The sequence below is a fragment of the Danio rerio genome, chromosome 9, assembly GCF_052040795.2.
Source record: "Danio rerio strain M-AB ecotype USA chromosome 9, GRCz13ab, whole genome shotgun sequence".
Classification (NCBI taxonomy): Eukaryota; Metazoa; Chordata; class Actinopteri; order Cypriniformes; family Danionidae; genus Danio; species Danio rerio.
This window is the reverse complement of record NC_141029.1, coordinates 10,272,641-10,288,710: the sequence shown is the minus strand read 5'-3', so window position 1 is coordinate 10,288,710 and position 16,070 is coordinate 10,272,641. Positions and strand designations below refer to the sequence as shown.

The following is a 16,070-nucleotide window of genomic DNA, read 5'->3' as shown; positions in this document are numbered from 1 at the left end:
TCCATCAACGCCCTGCCCCATCATCCTATGTTCTTATTTAAATCTTAAGAAACACTAATGCTTACTAATGCTTAAGAAACACTCAAAAGCTACATTATTTAAGATGGTATTTAAAGATTTATTTAAGATGTATTATTTTCAGATGTCATAAATCAAAAGACATTAACTTTAAAATTATGACATATTAAAAAATTGCAAATATATGACAGAGGTTTGTGATACAACAATTACAGTGAAGCACTAATTAAATCCTTATTTTCCACGGAACCCTCACAGTTGAGTAGCCTAGTAGACGGGCACAAGCCAAAATATAATTTTTTATATTATTTTGTGAAAAAAAAAAAAAACTTTTTGAAACGAATTTCATTTGGTAAAATTTGTGTCTTATCATTAATATGTTTTTGTTGATCAGTTATCTACTTGATAAAAAAAAGAACAAGTAACATTTGAACAAATACATTATGCTTCTGCACCAAAGCACTATCCGGTTTGTTAAATAAGATAATAATCTAGCCTAAATAAAATTAAAGTGAAATGTTCAGTTTCAGAGAAGCCTATATTATTCAAGTTATCTGAATAAGCGGGACAGGTGTTTAAAAAGTATTCAAAGCAGCTTATGTTTCCAAATTACCTCAGAAGAACAAACCTGGTTGGCAGAGTAAGAAAATTCATTTTGAGAATAAAGATGTCTGCTTATTTGTGCCAGTTTGTCAGATAAAATTGTTTAAAACACCTTGAATGGTAGGGGTTCCATGCAGGGAGCCTGCGCAGCTGGCAGCTGGATCTAAATTGTCAGATGAAGGAGACACGGGCTGGACTGGGTGTTCCCCCGGCTAAGATGGTAATAAGACTGTGGTCTCCACACTGTGGGGTGTGGGGGAGCAATGTTTAACTCATTAGTTTTACGTTTGATCAATTGAAGGGGGAGTCCTGGGAAGAAATACTCTATCGGTCTGATATGGTGCGAAATAACAAAATAACAAAATATCGCTTCTGTAATATCTGAGGTTGTAGGTGTAACATTAATTCCTCCCCTAAAATGATACCTGGGTCCTCTCTCATGACATTTATGATGCTCATATTCTCATAAACAAATATTTTTAAGAAATCTTTTATACCATCTGCTATACGCTTATTTCATGCGGCCGCCATTTTAAAGAACCAAAGCGAGGCTGCGGTGGGAAGAAACCCGGAAGTATAGGACCAGCACTGTAAACATTGCAGTAATATGCCGTGTACTACAAACCTCCAGCTGTTGCCGCGATTTCAAAATGCAGAAATAGTGTAACCATCAAGTAAATATTATTTAGTAAGTTTATTTTAAACGATTAAAAGCAATTAAGCATTAAAGAAGATCACAATCTCAGTGATACGCTTAAGTGTCCTCCTAGGCTTCAGCTCATGGCACTAGTTAAACACCATGAGGATGCTTTTCTGCTTCAGCCTATGTAACACGGTGAGTGATAAAACACTGCAGTCCTCTGCAGCACACCCTCGTGTTGTCTGTAATAGTGTTGTCCTGGTACTGAAGTTTTAAACCCGGCTGTTTCCCGCTAACATGGAATCGCTGCTGAGCGCGGATGACTCGACTGATCTTCACGGCTTAGCGCTTCAGTCTCTCGTGTATCTGTGTTTGGGTTGCACTCAGTTTACCGCTCTTCACCCAGTGTAAACACAGACACATGGACTGGAGCGCGAAGCAGCCATCAAGATCAGTCGACATCAAGCAGATCGCTCGGCTCGTCTGTGTTTGTGCTCAGTATACAGCGGTGGGTGAACTGATGACCTTCTCGGCCAATAACAATCATTTCTGTTGAATACGTGAACACAATGGCAAATCAACGCTGTTTATGAAAGCCATCAACATTGCCTTAAATGTTAACGCAAAATGGCTGTTTTTTCTTTTAATTCAGTATCGTGACAAGTCTAATATAGTGAAAGAATCAATTTATTAACTCGAGTTTGATAAATGGCATCTAAAACATGTGTTTGGGAAAGAAAACGTTAGCTAACTAGTGCCATTTCCCTTAACTTAGCTGAAAATGAGCTCTGATATCCCTTTTTACATTCATCATTCATTCAGAACGGACCTTCGGGTTACCCGGAAGGCGGTGAAAAGATAAATTTGTGTCACTTTATTTTCGCTGATAAGATATATATAGCGAGTTACACAACATTCCTATGTAACTCCCAATGATACTTCCGGGTTTCTTCTCACCGCAGCCTCGATTTCGCTTTTGAAAATGGCGGCCGCGTAAAAATCAGTCTATTACTATACTGAATAAGTGAAGTTTATTCATAAACTAATTTCGAGAGGAGCACGTGATTATGATTGAACACGGCTGGTTCTGCATTAGCATGCTTGATCCACCAATCAGGCCATTCCTAACCACTATAAAGAGCCAGGGATTTCTCACTATAGTCATCTTCGATTTGAAGAACACACTGCTCTGCATCAGCTGCTACTGCTACTGCTACTGCTACTGCTACTGCTACTGCTACTGCTACTGCTACTGCTACTGCTACTGCTACTGCTACTGCTACTGCTACATCAACTTCTCTAGCTACAACATCAACTTCTCCAGCTACTACAACAACAACTTCTCCAGCTACTACAACAACAACTTCTCCAGCTACTACAACAACAACTTCTCCAGCTACTACAACAACAACTTCTCCAGCTACTACAACAACAACTTCTCCAGCTACTACAACAACAACTTCTCCAGCTACAACAACAACAACTTCTCCAGCTACAACAACAACAACTTCTCCAGCTACTACAACAACAACTTCTCCAGCTACTACAACAACAACTTCTCCAGCTACTACAACAACAACTTCTCCAGCTACTACAACAACAACTTCTCCAACAACTTATCCAACTACAACTTCTCAACCTTCTACTTCAAATTGCCTCACACAATGCAATCTCTGTGTCTTCAACCCAATTCTCCAACAAGATCACAGTAAAACACTCGATCACCATCCATGAACTTTGCCTAAACTCTTGATGCCTGCGATCCAAGCTGAACTCTCTTCTAGGGGTGCACCAGCGGTAACATACATGACACTTTTTAAGGGGAAGCCTCACAAACTACAACTAAGATTAAACATCCATCTTTAAAGGATGATTCTAGCGTGAATAGAATGACTCACCTCTCATTCAAGGTTCTAGACAATCCAATCCTTAAAACATCAGTCCACAACTTATGCATACATTGATAAACATCCATGTTAATCCTCCAAACTAGTCGCTGTGGTGCATTCAATAGAGTAGCGTCTCCAATCTTAACACTAGTTCTCTGGCAAACAAAATGGCCGCCAGCTTTTTTTCTGCAACTTTGATTGACACTCTTTCGAGCCAATAGCTGAAAGGAGAAGCGTCACCATCCAATGAACTCTCAAAAAAATAAATAAATAAATAAATAAATAATAATAACAAATTTAGATGGTCCCACCCTCTCTCTTGACAAGCTCATGAATGATTATTATTACATTTACACAATTACTACTAAATGGTGACATTAATTTTAAGTTCAGGGTTTGATGTTGGCAGATGATTAATAAATAAATACATAATGAATGAATAAATAAATAATAAAGAAAATAAATAATTATAAAATGTATAAATCAAGAAAAAAAAAAAAAAAAACACTGCCACATCTGATAGCAGTTTAACTTCTAAAAAGTTTACTCTGCTACTGAAAAACATTCAACGCATTAGGCATAGAAGTCCAATCGTAATATGCCCCAGTGACTCATGTCCATACACTTATGAGCCATAAGCTTATAATGGCAAGTTGGTTAGATGTGAAAACGGCAAAGAAATAAACTTCCCGCTTTGACTTCCACGAATGAGAGGAGGACATTTCTGACATGTCTGATGTTTCATCAATTGACTCTGCGTTAGATACAAACCAAGGGGTTTAAACTCCACTATAATTCCACCTACCCTGTCTTCAAGAGGTACATCAGGACCACTAGACGAGCAGATTTCCCATTTAATCTGCCATCCTTAGGAGGAACAAATGCCTACCTCTACTATCTTTGCACGTTGCGACAATGAGGCTTCGTACCATGCATTAACAAAGGCACTTCCACACTTAGTTGCCCATGCTCTTATTAAGACGCCCCGCATGGTTATCAGCTAAAATAATTTGTGTTTGCCACACATGTACCATGTTGTAATGTCATTTCTGATTCTCTCTTGTTTTTCTCATTTCAGAGATCATGTCAGCGGGTTGCAGAAGCTGACCCTCATCCAACCTATTACACTCCACATCCATTTCTAAATACATTTACACTCTTTGCAAATGACACTTTTCCACTCACATAGCCCACACCCTCGATGCCATATTCACACTAGCTTTTTTTTAAGTCTTCTGAACTAAGTATGACATTTCAATCCAGCAATACACCTAACCATATCTGATCTATCTTCGCAGGATGAAGGGATGCAGGATGATATCCGTTCCCCCACACACCCGTTCTAAACAGGCCCGGATTGGCTAATCGGGAGGACCGGGAGAATTCCCGGTGGGCCGGTCCTTTTTTTTGGCCGCGAGGGCCGGTGCCCCTAGCTCCAGAATCTGTTGCTCTCAGCAGTGACACCTTTTTAATTTATTTACTTGACCACAGCCTTTTTATTCATTATTTTACCACAACTTTTCTCTTTTGTTGTGGTCGAGTGGTTAGCACGTTAGTTTAAGACGCCGCGGACCCGGGTTCGATCCTTGCTAGAGTAATTTAGTGTTTTCATTTTTTTTGATAAGACATCTAATACTGTTAGGGTTGTAGAACATTTGAAGTTCTAAAGCAGCAGTTTTCTCAAAAAAAAAAAAAAAAAAAAAATGATAGTGCCATTAGAAACTGATTTGGAAATATTTATTTACTTATTTTAATATAGTCAGTCGTGAACTGAGGTGGGCTTGTCTGAGGCTTGAAACTCCAGAGCTGAAAAGGTGTCCCACTCTGGCCCTGGTTCTAAACCTCTTAGCATTTTTTACACCACAGAAGAGCAATACCACCTCGGGGAAGCCCAGCCGATCCTCTACAGCCAACTTCCACCATCATGCATTATTGGGTATGAAGTATGACTCTGTCATTTCCTTCCTATTTCCCTTCCTATTTAACATAGGAGCTCCTTCACTACCCTTCCCTGTTTTTCTAGCTTTAACTTTTTCTCTCCAAATTTAAACTATCCTATACTTCTATTCACTTTCATTCACCACAGCTCGGACCAATTCAGGGGTTGTCTTGAGTTTCAGTTGCTGCAACAGGAACGTTCTAAATGAGCTTGCATACACTTACAAATTTTCTAAATACCACTATCGTTGCACTTCCCGCACTAATACAGCAGTAAATGCTTCTGCGGGAGCACAAGTTGCCTCCATACTGGCCCACTACACCACTGCAGCCGCAGAAATGCTCCGCAGAGTTGCACACCCAAAGCACCACTGCTACCGCAGTGACCCTCTAGCATATGCCTTATTCACCTTCATCTTTACATATCACTAAAGGCAGTATTTAACGTCCCTGCGGGAGCACTCAAAACTTACTAATATCGACTGTTTAGGTGCTCCACTTAACTATACACTCCATTAACATCACTGCAACTGCAGTGACGCTCTAGCTGAGCCCCTTTTTCACTTTCATCTCTAAATATCACTGCTAATAGTACTTAGTATTTCCGTGTGAGGCTCTAATACTGAGTACCACTGCACCTCTGCTACTGCAGAGACGCTTTGCCGAGCCTTATTCTCCTTCTGCACCACTGCTGCAACAGTTAAGCTTTGCCTGAGCTGCAACTGCAGAGACGGCTGTTTAGCCTTAATTCTCTGCACCACTGATTTTATTGCACTTCTGTAACTGCAGAGAAGCTCTGCTGAGATTTATTTTTTCCCCTGCACCAATGCTGCAGCAGTGACGCCCTGCCTGAACAGTCTTCCAACAACAGATATAAACTCTGTCATTGGTCCTCTAACACCTTTAAATCCTCAATTTGCCTCAGCCAATATTTCCTCAGAGAAGCCCAGCTGATTCTCGGTTGCAGACTTCAACCTAGTTTCTAAGCAGCACGACTCTGTCTGTTCTTCCTACTTTCTGTCTTAGTTGTATAGGACTTATTTTTACTAAACTTTCCTTTTTATTTTATTAAACTTCCCTTCTCTTCCTCTTCATAATTTTTCAATTTCACTTGCACTCATTCTCCGCAGCTCGGACTCCCACAGGGGTAGCCCCAAGCTCCCACTGCCACAGCAGTGAAGCTAATTAAGAGCTCACATGTACACTTTTCAAAAGATTTAACCATTATCACACTCCGCCGCAATAATACAGCCGTAAAGGCGTAGCGGGAACTCGTATTGCTTCCATACTGACTACAATTACACCTCTACAGCAGCTCCACTTAATTACATTGCATTGTAGCATCAATTTATTCTCCATCACCACACTCCCTGCAACTATACAGCCATAAAGGCTTAGCGGGAACTCGTATTGCTTACATACTAACCACCATCACACCTTTACAGCAGCTCCACTTAATTACATTGCATTGTAGTATCAATTTATTTTCCATCACCACACTCCCCGCTATAATACAGCTGTAAAGGCTTAGCGGGAACATGTATTGCTTTCACACATATAATGCACCAGACTCTGAATACCTATGCACCCCTGCAGCCACAGAGTCGCTCTACTGTGCCTGATTCCTATCTGCTACACAGCTGTTAATCAGCTCTCCAAAGTGCACTTCCTTTTAGATACTGACTTCCACCGCACCTCTGCAGCCGCAGAGACGCTCAGCCGAGCATCACTCCCCTCTACATCACTGCCGCAGCAGTGACGCTTAGCGAGCGCATATACACTTCCACTTAGCAATCCACTACTGATACACTCTCCAGCACTGCCAAAGCAGTTAAACGTCTCTGCGGAGGCGTATTTACCTTCCAGATACTGACTTCCATTGCACCTCTGCAGCAGCAGAGACGCTCAGCCGAGCATCATTTACATCCCCTGCACCACTGCTGCAGCAGTGACGCTCTGCTGGAGCTCATGCACACTTCCATTACACTTATACCACTTCTGTCACTCCCAGCACTGCTAAAGCAGTTAAAACGCTGCTGCAGAAGCGTATTCTTCCCCTTAGTTCTGACTACCACCGCACCTCTGCAGTCGCAGAGACGCTCAGCCGAGCATCACTCCCCTCCACATCACTGCCGCAGCAGTGACGCTCAGCGAGCGCATATACACTTTCATTTAGCAACCCAATACTGATACACTCTCCAGCACTGCTAAAGCAGTTAAACGTCTCTGCGGAGGCGTATTTCCCTTCCAGATACTGACTTCCATTGCACCTCTGCAGCAGCAGAGACGCTCAGCCGAGCATCATTTACATCCCCTGCACCACTGCTGCAGCAGTGACGCTCTGCTGGAGCTCATGCACACTTCCATTACACTTATACCACTTCTGTCACTCCCAGCACTGCTAAAGCAGTTAAAACGCTGCTGCAGAAGCGTATTCTTCCCCTTAGTACTGACTACCACCGCACCTCTGCAGTCGCAGAGACGCTCCGCCGAGCTTCATCCCCCCTGCACCACTGCTGCAGCAGTGTCGCTCCACCGGAGCTCACGCACACTACTATTTATCCATACCACTACTGACACACCCCCCATTGGACTGCCAAAGCGGTTAATCAGTTAACCGCTTCTCATCTGCAGCTACAGCTCTGCAGAACCTTACAGCTTCATTTTCCATCACTACTATACTAAACCTTTACAAAACTCACCACATATGTTTTAAACCTTTACACTTACCCCACTCACTCTCCCGCTGGTCCTTACAATTAACCAGCCCCGGGAGCACACATAGTCATACATAAGCACTTTCAGTTAAATTTTACACCCACACCAGTCTCTGTTGCTCCTCCAAGCTATTTCTGTATCACTTTTCAGCAGCCGGATATGGCATTAATCTCATGTGCCTTTTGGGGGGTTCTTCAAATACGCGGCTGCTGTCCCGAGCGGAGCATTTTGGGGAGTTGTCGAGATCTACCTGAGCTCGAGGCTCCCCTCTCTACCTCCAAACGGGAGGGAGCCCAGGGCTCAAGAACCTTCGGGCTCAGGGCTCTCTCCCGGGACAGCATGCCAAACTTGCTTATAATCAATCATCAGCTAAGTGTGAACTCTTGAAGTGAAGTTTATTCATAAACTAATTTCGAGAGGAGCACGTGATTATGATTGAACACGGCTGGTTCTGCATTAGCATGCTTGATCCACCAATCAGGCCATTCCTAACCACTATAAAGAGCCAGGGATTTCTCACTACAGTCATCTTCGATTTGAAGAATCCCCCCTTCCACCCCTACCTTTTCACCTTTCCCTCCATAGGGCAGCACGGTGGCTCAGTGACTAGCACTGTCGCCTCACAGCAAGAACGTCACCGGTTCTAGTTCCTTAACAGGCCGGTGGTCGTTTCTGTGTGTAGTTTGCATGTTCTTCCCGTGCTTGCGTGGGTTTTCCCCGGGTTCTCCGGTTTCCTCCCACATTCCAAAAACATGTACAACAAGTTAATCGTTAAATCTAAATTTCAATACAAGTAATCTAATAATGCAGCATATCTTTTAATAGCCTTCAATCTTAATCTTTAGCTATTATAAAAAGGGGGAGTTGTCGAGATCTACCTGAGCTCGAGGCTCCCCTCTCTACCTCCAAACGGGAGGGAGCCCAGGGCTCAAGAACCTTCGGGCTCAGGGCTCTCTCCCGGGACAGTATGCCAAACTTGCTTATAATCAATCATCAGCTAAGTGTGAACTCTTGAAATGACTATGAAGTAGATTGTATGTTTTGGGTTGTGTGTTGGTGATTTGTGGTGTAGGAAGCTTTGTGTTTGTGTTCTGTATTTGGGTTTTTGTATTTGTGATGTTTGGGAGGCCAAAAATTAATTTCCACACGTGTGGACAATAAAGTGTGGACAATGTTTTTTCTATTTTTAAATATTCTTTAAACTCTGAGTTTCTGTCGGTGTCCTCCATTTTTTAAAGAAGAATCGGTATTTCTCGCCCTAGCCTTACATTTCCACGCACCTATTTTAATGCTCATTTTGTATATGCACATAAAAAAATGATAGAAGAAAATGTCATGATGCACAAAATTTGCATAAAGACATATGCGCATATCTAAGTAGGATAAACTTTTATTCGTTAAGAAAAGATGCGCATTAACTGCTATGGAAACATTTTTACTAAACCAATTCCAGTATGTGCATGAAAATGTGTGTAAATGGACAAAGCAGCAGGCTAAGCACACTGTAACACATCTGAAATGTTTTTTTTTTTTGGTCATTCTAAAATGCCTTAACCCTTTCAGTACTCATGTTATTATATTATTAATGACCTCCAGAGTGTCTCTTTAAAGCATGTCCAGAGCATCTGTTCTCAACTTCAAACGCCCACAAGCATATTTATTAAATAAAGAAAATATTCACACAGCTGCTTTTACCACAGTAAATTCTGTTTTTACTGTTGATATTTAGCGCCAGTTAATTAGGATAATTTTGTTTGTCATTGGACGGAAAAGCTTTATATGCATATCTTTTATGCATTATTCCAGTTTTGCACATAAATTTAATTAATATTTTTGGATGGAAACATAGCTATTGCCTATATTTCAGTCACACAAAGAACAAAGCCATGTACAAGAATGGCTTGTCCTTTTTAAATAAATAATTAGCTTAAATTCACAGACCTTCGACATGTGCTGTAACTAGATTAATGGGATTATTACTCAATTTAAAAACAATTTTTTTTAGTTCTTCTTACTTTTCTAAATGTCATATCAACCCCCACCACTTGATCAATAATAAAGGCAGACACACAAGTGCACTTTTAAATTATTTAAACTGATCAGCTTTGTTGTAGAAACTATGCCGTTTTAAATTTGTTGTAAAAACTATGCAGTAGCCTATTTTATGTAATTTAATGCAATTACATCTGACATAACTTCAAAATTCAGGCCAATTCCCCACTTTTTCAAGTGTAAATTTAATAAACTTCAAACATTAACTTACTTTATTTTACTTAAATATTTAAATAATTTAAATATAAAATTAGGCATTAACTTGAGCAGCTATGTTTTCCCACACTAACGGTCTCTGTTTCACTGAGACAGAGGTCTTGCTTTTTTAAATATATGGTCATATTTGCTACAACTTAGCATGAGCTTATCAAGTTTAGCTGGAGAAAGAAATGCTGATGCCTTTTTTCAGATTTTCCCATGGTCACTTGTAATTTCTGCTCTCCATTGATAATGCCTTTTTATAGTTGCAGTGTGTGCGCCTAACTCTGAGTTGCTCTACTCAAAGTTGATTGACCTAACTCACAGCTGATCAGCTGTTCTGAAACCGAAAACTTTTTTTAAAAGAGTTTTTAATCTCTCTGTAAATCAACTCATAGTTCAAGTTAAACTCAGAGTTGCTTGAACCTCCTTACTGAAACAGGCCCCTGGTCTGATAAAGCCACTGCACAGACAGCTTTCCCGTCCTTCTCGGAACCGAAGATGGGGACATGGTGGGACAGCAGTATAAACTTGCACGTCTTCCTAAACTTCAGCCATTATTCCAACATAGGCGCGTGTGCTCTAACCGAAAGCAGGAGACTTGTCCATAAAGCAACCTCACAACCTTCCCAACGCAGCGCCTTGCGATATTTGCAAACAAGTCATATGGATCATTTTTATTATTATTTGACAGTAATGGAGGAACGCCACCAAATGTAGCGAAGTATGAGTACTGATTTTTCTCTAATAATTTACTTGAGTAAGTGTAAAAGTAAACATATTTAAGTTTACTCAAAAAGTACTAGTTAATTTAACTCGTTATTACCCACCTCTGTTAAAACTAACTTATTTTGAAAAACACAAGGTCAAAACGTAATAAATTCTGAATAGAATGAAAAATCTAACACTATAATAACCTTACTCCAAAATTGATCTCTTGAGCGCTTACAACCTGATTCGAATACGTGAAGGAGATGAGTGGAAAACTGCCTTCCCAACCACTATTTGGCCCTATGAGTATCTTGTCATGCCCTATGTACCAGCAAACTAAACTGCACTCTTTCAATCTTTTATCAATGAAATCTTCATGATTCACTGAGCAAATGTGTAATCACCTACATTGATGGCATTCTAGTCTACTCTCTTAATCTAGAGCAGCGGTTTCCAAACTGTCTGACCACCAGGTGTGCGCAAGAAAATGTTTGTTATGGCGGAAAATGTTATCTTTTATTTTTTGGTAAACTTCACCTGTCTTATTTCTGAGTTAAAAGAAATTCACTGAGAGAGAAACAAAAAAATTACATTACAAATTGTAGTTTACAACCTTAGAATAGACATCTCGCTGTTCTATGTCTGTCACAATAGCCCTGCCCATTCACATTAGGCGCTAAGTGATAACGTTAGTAAATTCGTAATTTTTTTTTCCGCTTACTATAGACATCAACATGGGCACCTGGTTAGAAACTGGCACTTTAAGGAAGTCAAGTGACAGTAGGGATGAACCATCTACATCGGCCTCTTTTTCGGAGATGTGCAGCTTTTCACTCATCATAACACACGTGCTGCTGATATTGTGACAATAAAAGTGATTTGATTTGATATATGTCAGGGCTCGACAGTAAGGCGAGATGTTCGGGCCAGTGTTGCCTTGTCACAAAAGTTTACCTTGGCAGCGGCTGTCTGTCAATTGTGTACAAATACAATCTGAAATGTCTTCTGACCTTTTACACACAGACATTTATTTTGGAATCTGTCTCGTTTCCCCTGTTAGCGCGGTTTGTTAGGCATTTGTGTATCCAGCAATCGATCGGATCTGCGCCAAATCAATCGGTCCGAGATCGCCTAAATGAGATGGTCTCTGCTCGACTGAGCGGACCGATTGTGGTGAGAAAACAAAACAATCCAACAAACTAACAATTTGCTTCATGATCTGATGCAGTCTCAGTCCATCTGTTGTTTCTCTCTATAATTAAAACCTAAAACGCAGATTTTTAGCCAACGCTTCCTTAATAGATTGATTAATTCAATAGATAGATTTTTACAAATTTTGACTACTAAAATGAGGCTCTGAATGAGAAAGTCTGACCTCCCTGATTTATATTTGGTGACGAGGTCTGTGGATATCAAAATTAAAGTGCACATTTTCGCTTATAAAATATTTACACACAACTGGTGAAAAGTTTGGGGTCAGTATGATTGTTAAATGTTTTAAAATAAGCTTCTCCTGCTCACCAAAGCTGCATTTATTATATCATAATACAGTACATATTGTATAATTGTGAAATGTTATTGCACTATAAAATAACTGTTCAAAAGTAGTTTATCATTTTATTTAACCATTTATTACAGTGATTTTAAAGATGATTTTCCAGCTTCATTACTCCAGTCTTCAGTCACATGATCCTTTAGAAATCAATCTATGAATTAATTGTTGTTTTTGTTGTTGCTTTTATTATTATTATTATTATTATTATTATTATTATTATTAATAATAATAATGTTAATAGTAATAAAAGCAATAATGACTGGAGTAATAATTTTATTTAAATCTTCATACAATAAGAAAGCATTTATTTAACATTTTAATAAATATTTAGCAATTTTAATTTTTAACATTTAATAAATGTAGCTTCGATGATCTGAATAATTTTCCTTAAAAAAGAAAAAAAATATATATACATATAAAACTGACCACAAAATTTTGACCGCTAAAGTAGTACATATATGACATATATATACAACTGGATGGAAGTCCACTTATCATGCCATGGAATGCTTAAATAGATGTATCCTTTCTAAAAAACATGACCTCCAGGAGGCCTCTGAGAAGCTTTTGGTGACTCGGTTTAAAACATCAGAACTTACCTTTATATAGGAGTATGTTCAGGTAACCAGGTAACTTTTGATATGCACCTAAGTTAACCGGTGTTCATGCTCTAATACCAGCCTGAAGGCAAACACATATCTCCGAGCTCATTAATTTTGTGAATTTTACATGTAATGAAATTTCGTCACATGGTGAGGAATCAATAGATGATAGTGATGAAGTGACTGGGAAGACCAAAAACAACTACTTGTAGTCTACCAAAACCAACTTTGTTACCTAAAATATGGGTTGACTGAAACACCATTATTCATGTTCCTGCAGGGCTAATGCTGACTTTTTCGTAGGAAAAGTATGCTACAGCCAGCCCACACCAAATCTAATCAGGCTTGGTTAAGACCCACAGCGGTCAGCTCACTGAAGCCCTAATATGTTTTATCTTCACTTTTTGTCTTCTGAGATACTTTCTTCTGACTAGTATATATGTTTCCTAAACTGGTTTTGAAATCCAACAATTGGTTCATTCTGTTCCTAAAACCCAACATAAAAATAAAGATAGCATCTGCAGATAGCAGCCCTGCGCTAATGGCTAAATTCAAATATTCACAGTCAGCTGTGTTTTCTTAGAATTGCTTGTTTAATGCCTGTGTCCTTTGTTGTCAGATCATTAGGTTCAGTTTTTTTCCTGCTATTTATTTCCAATCTTCTATTCTGGTTCTTTATTCTCTGTGAAATATTCCCTGATTATCTGAGTGTTTGCTGGCTGACTTTTAAAGACACAAACTTCTGAGACAGCAAAAAAAAAAGAGAAATAATGAAAAAAATGGGCACCTGTCACTGACTCTGTCCCAGTCATTCCCCTCGCTGGCCAGCAGAGGCCACCATCTCCGGACTTTTAGCATTACATCATCCACTTAAACTGATAGCGCACCACCTGAGACCAATCCCGCTAACGACTAACGCTCCCTGATATAAGCCACGCTCACACACCAGTTCAGTGCAAAGTCTTGTTCTGCCATGGCTAACATCTCTGAGCGTTATTCCCTTGCCTGGGACTCTGAACCACCATGCTGCCTGCCACTGATCCATGCCTGTTATATCACTCTGTGACTGTCAGCCGCCAGCCCTTCGACCCTTATTGAATACTGTTGATGTGAGTTCGCACGCAAGTGCGTATTGTATGATTGTGATTGAACTGTGTCTATTAAATATACTGCAAATGGATCCTTCCGTGTCAGGCTCCCCGTTACAGGCACCTATTACTTTCTTACGGTGGCCGGGAAGTGCAAAACAACATTACAAAGTGTGAAACACTTTTACAAAGCTTAAGACAAATTTACATTTTTGAAAACATTTTTACTTATCATAAGACGCAATTACATAGGAAAAATGATTTTACCAATGACGAAACAAATGTACATTTAAAAAAAAAAAAGTAAATAAAATAATAATGAATAGACATAACACTTTTACCAGTCCTAAAACAAATTTACAATTACACATTCCTTACGGAAAGGGAATGTAGCACACACCAGAAGTGACGCGGAATGTACCACACACCAGAAGTGATGAGTGAAAGGTGTTGTTGTCATTGGTGGTGAGCGCGGTAAATTCGTGTTGTGGAGTGATTGAAGTTTATGGGGGTCAAACATAAACTGCGGTCGAGGGATGTTTTGGGGCAAACACATGAGCAGCTTAACACGGTTTTGTTTATATTAATGGTCGCCTACTGAAAGTCTGTTTAGGGCAACTAGGCCCAATGTTTTTATTATGCATTTCTAATGTCACTCTCCCAACATCTCTATGAAAACAGTCTGTGGTGGTTCCTTTTGCCAAGGTTAGTCTTGCTCAAGCATAGGTCTTTTGTCTTGACCTATTAGTTGTGAACACTTAAAGGGTCACAAAACACCAAAACACATTTTTTGAGCTGTTGACAGTCGTATATGTGTCCCACACTGCTAAAAACACTATTAAGACACCTATATTTCACTAAAAATTGTAAATTGGTTGTTTTTGCGTTATTTCATGCAAATTCGTACTTCCTGTTTGAAACGAATTTTTGAAGCTGCGTCACGGTCATGACATAATAGCCTGTATTCCAGCGTGTAGCCTGGGCGTCTGTGCCATAGTGAGTCTTATTACGTCTTACGGTGTGTTGCATTAATGCATGAGTAAGGCTTGGTTCAACCAATCAGCGCGCTCTATTGTGAAACTTCATTAATATTCATTACTGTGTTTACACGACATGGACGCCACGTTGTGTTGGCAAAACAAGCGTGAAGTGTTGCTTTTATAGTTTGCTGCCGTTAAGTTTCGTTTTCTTTTTCTCTCTGTGAGAGCTCAGACTCACGTGTGGATTAACAGTGTACGCGACGCTCGACAACAATAACTTACGTGTCTAGGAAGATTATTGTTTACCTGAGGACTGTTCTCATCTGCAAACGATGAGATCGGATACGCTTGTAGTATTCTCTTCATAAAGACGCGGCTCTAGTTGCTGGTGATTGTCCTGTCTCTACAGATTTGGTAAGTGAGCGACCAGTGCTCTTTGTTTATTCAGTTTGTTCGTATCGAACTAAGTTAACTATTGCACCGTAACATGTTAGGACCACAACCAAACTTTAACCTCGTGTAGGGTTTTTAACCGCATTTAGTGACCGGAATAACACACACGGCTTTCTGACGCTACCAGCCGTGTGCATCTAAGTTTCCGGAAAATGCGGAGGTTTTTTTTCTCTCATTCGCCGTGCGGTATCAAACATTGCATGAAAAATACACGCTTAGAGCAGTTCCTCGAATCAAATATCTCATTTGTAGCGAGGGGCATGAATGAATTCCCTGAATGAAAGAGCCAAACTGCAGTTAAAGTCCACCATTTAATAATTTTCAAATAATTCCACTACAGATGTCCATGTAGGTTAAACACCATCACTTTCTACTGTGTGTGAGTATTTTGACGGAAACTCGCGCGTGCCCAAATAGACACTCCCACACCCGCCCACTTTAATTCCTCCGACACTCCCCCCTAAACAGAGCTGGACACGCCCACTTTTCTGACTTTTTCCAAAGTAGAGGTGTGAAAACACCCTGCTGAAACGAGGGGGTTTCATGGCCCTTTAAAGGTGTCAGAGGGTGAGGGTGAACAGTGTGTTAACATCTACTGGCTCCCTTTAATGTTGTCTGTTGATTG

General features: G+C 40.0%; 1 protein-coding gene across 1 annotated transcript in view; it reads left to right on the top strand.

Annotated features, from left to right (window-relative positions):
* The window catches only part of LOC147842272 (uncharacterized), a 543,494-nt gene that overhangs the window by 3,488 nt on the left and 523,936 nt on the right, over nucleotides 1-16,070 (top strand). The gene's annotated exons all lie outside the window — the stretch shown is intronic.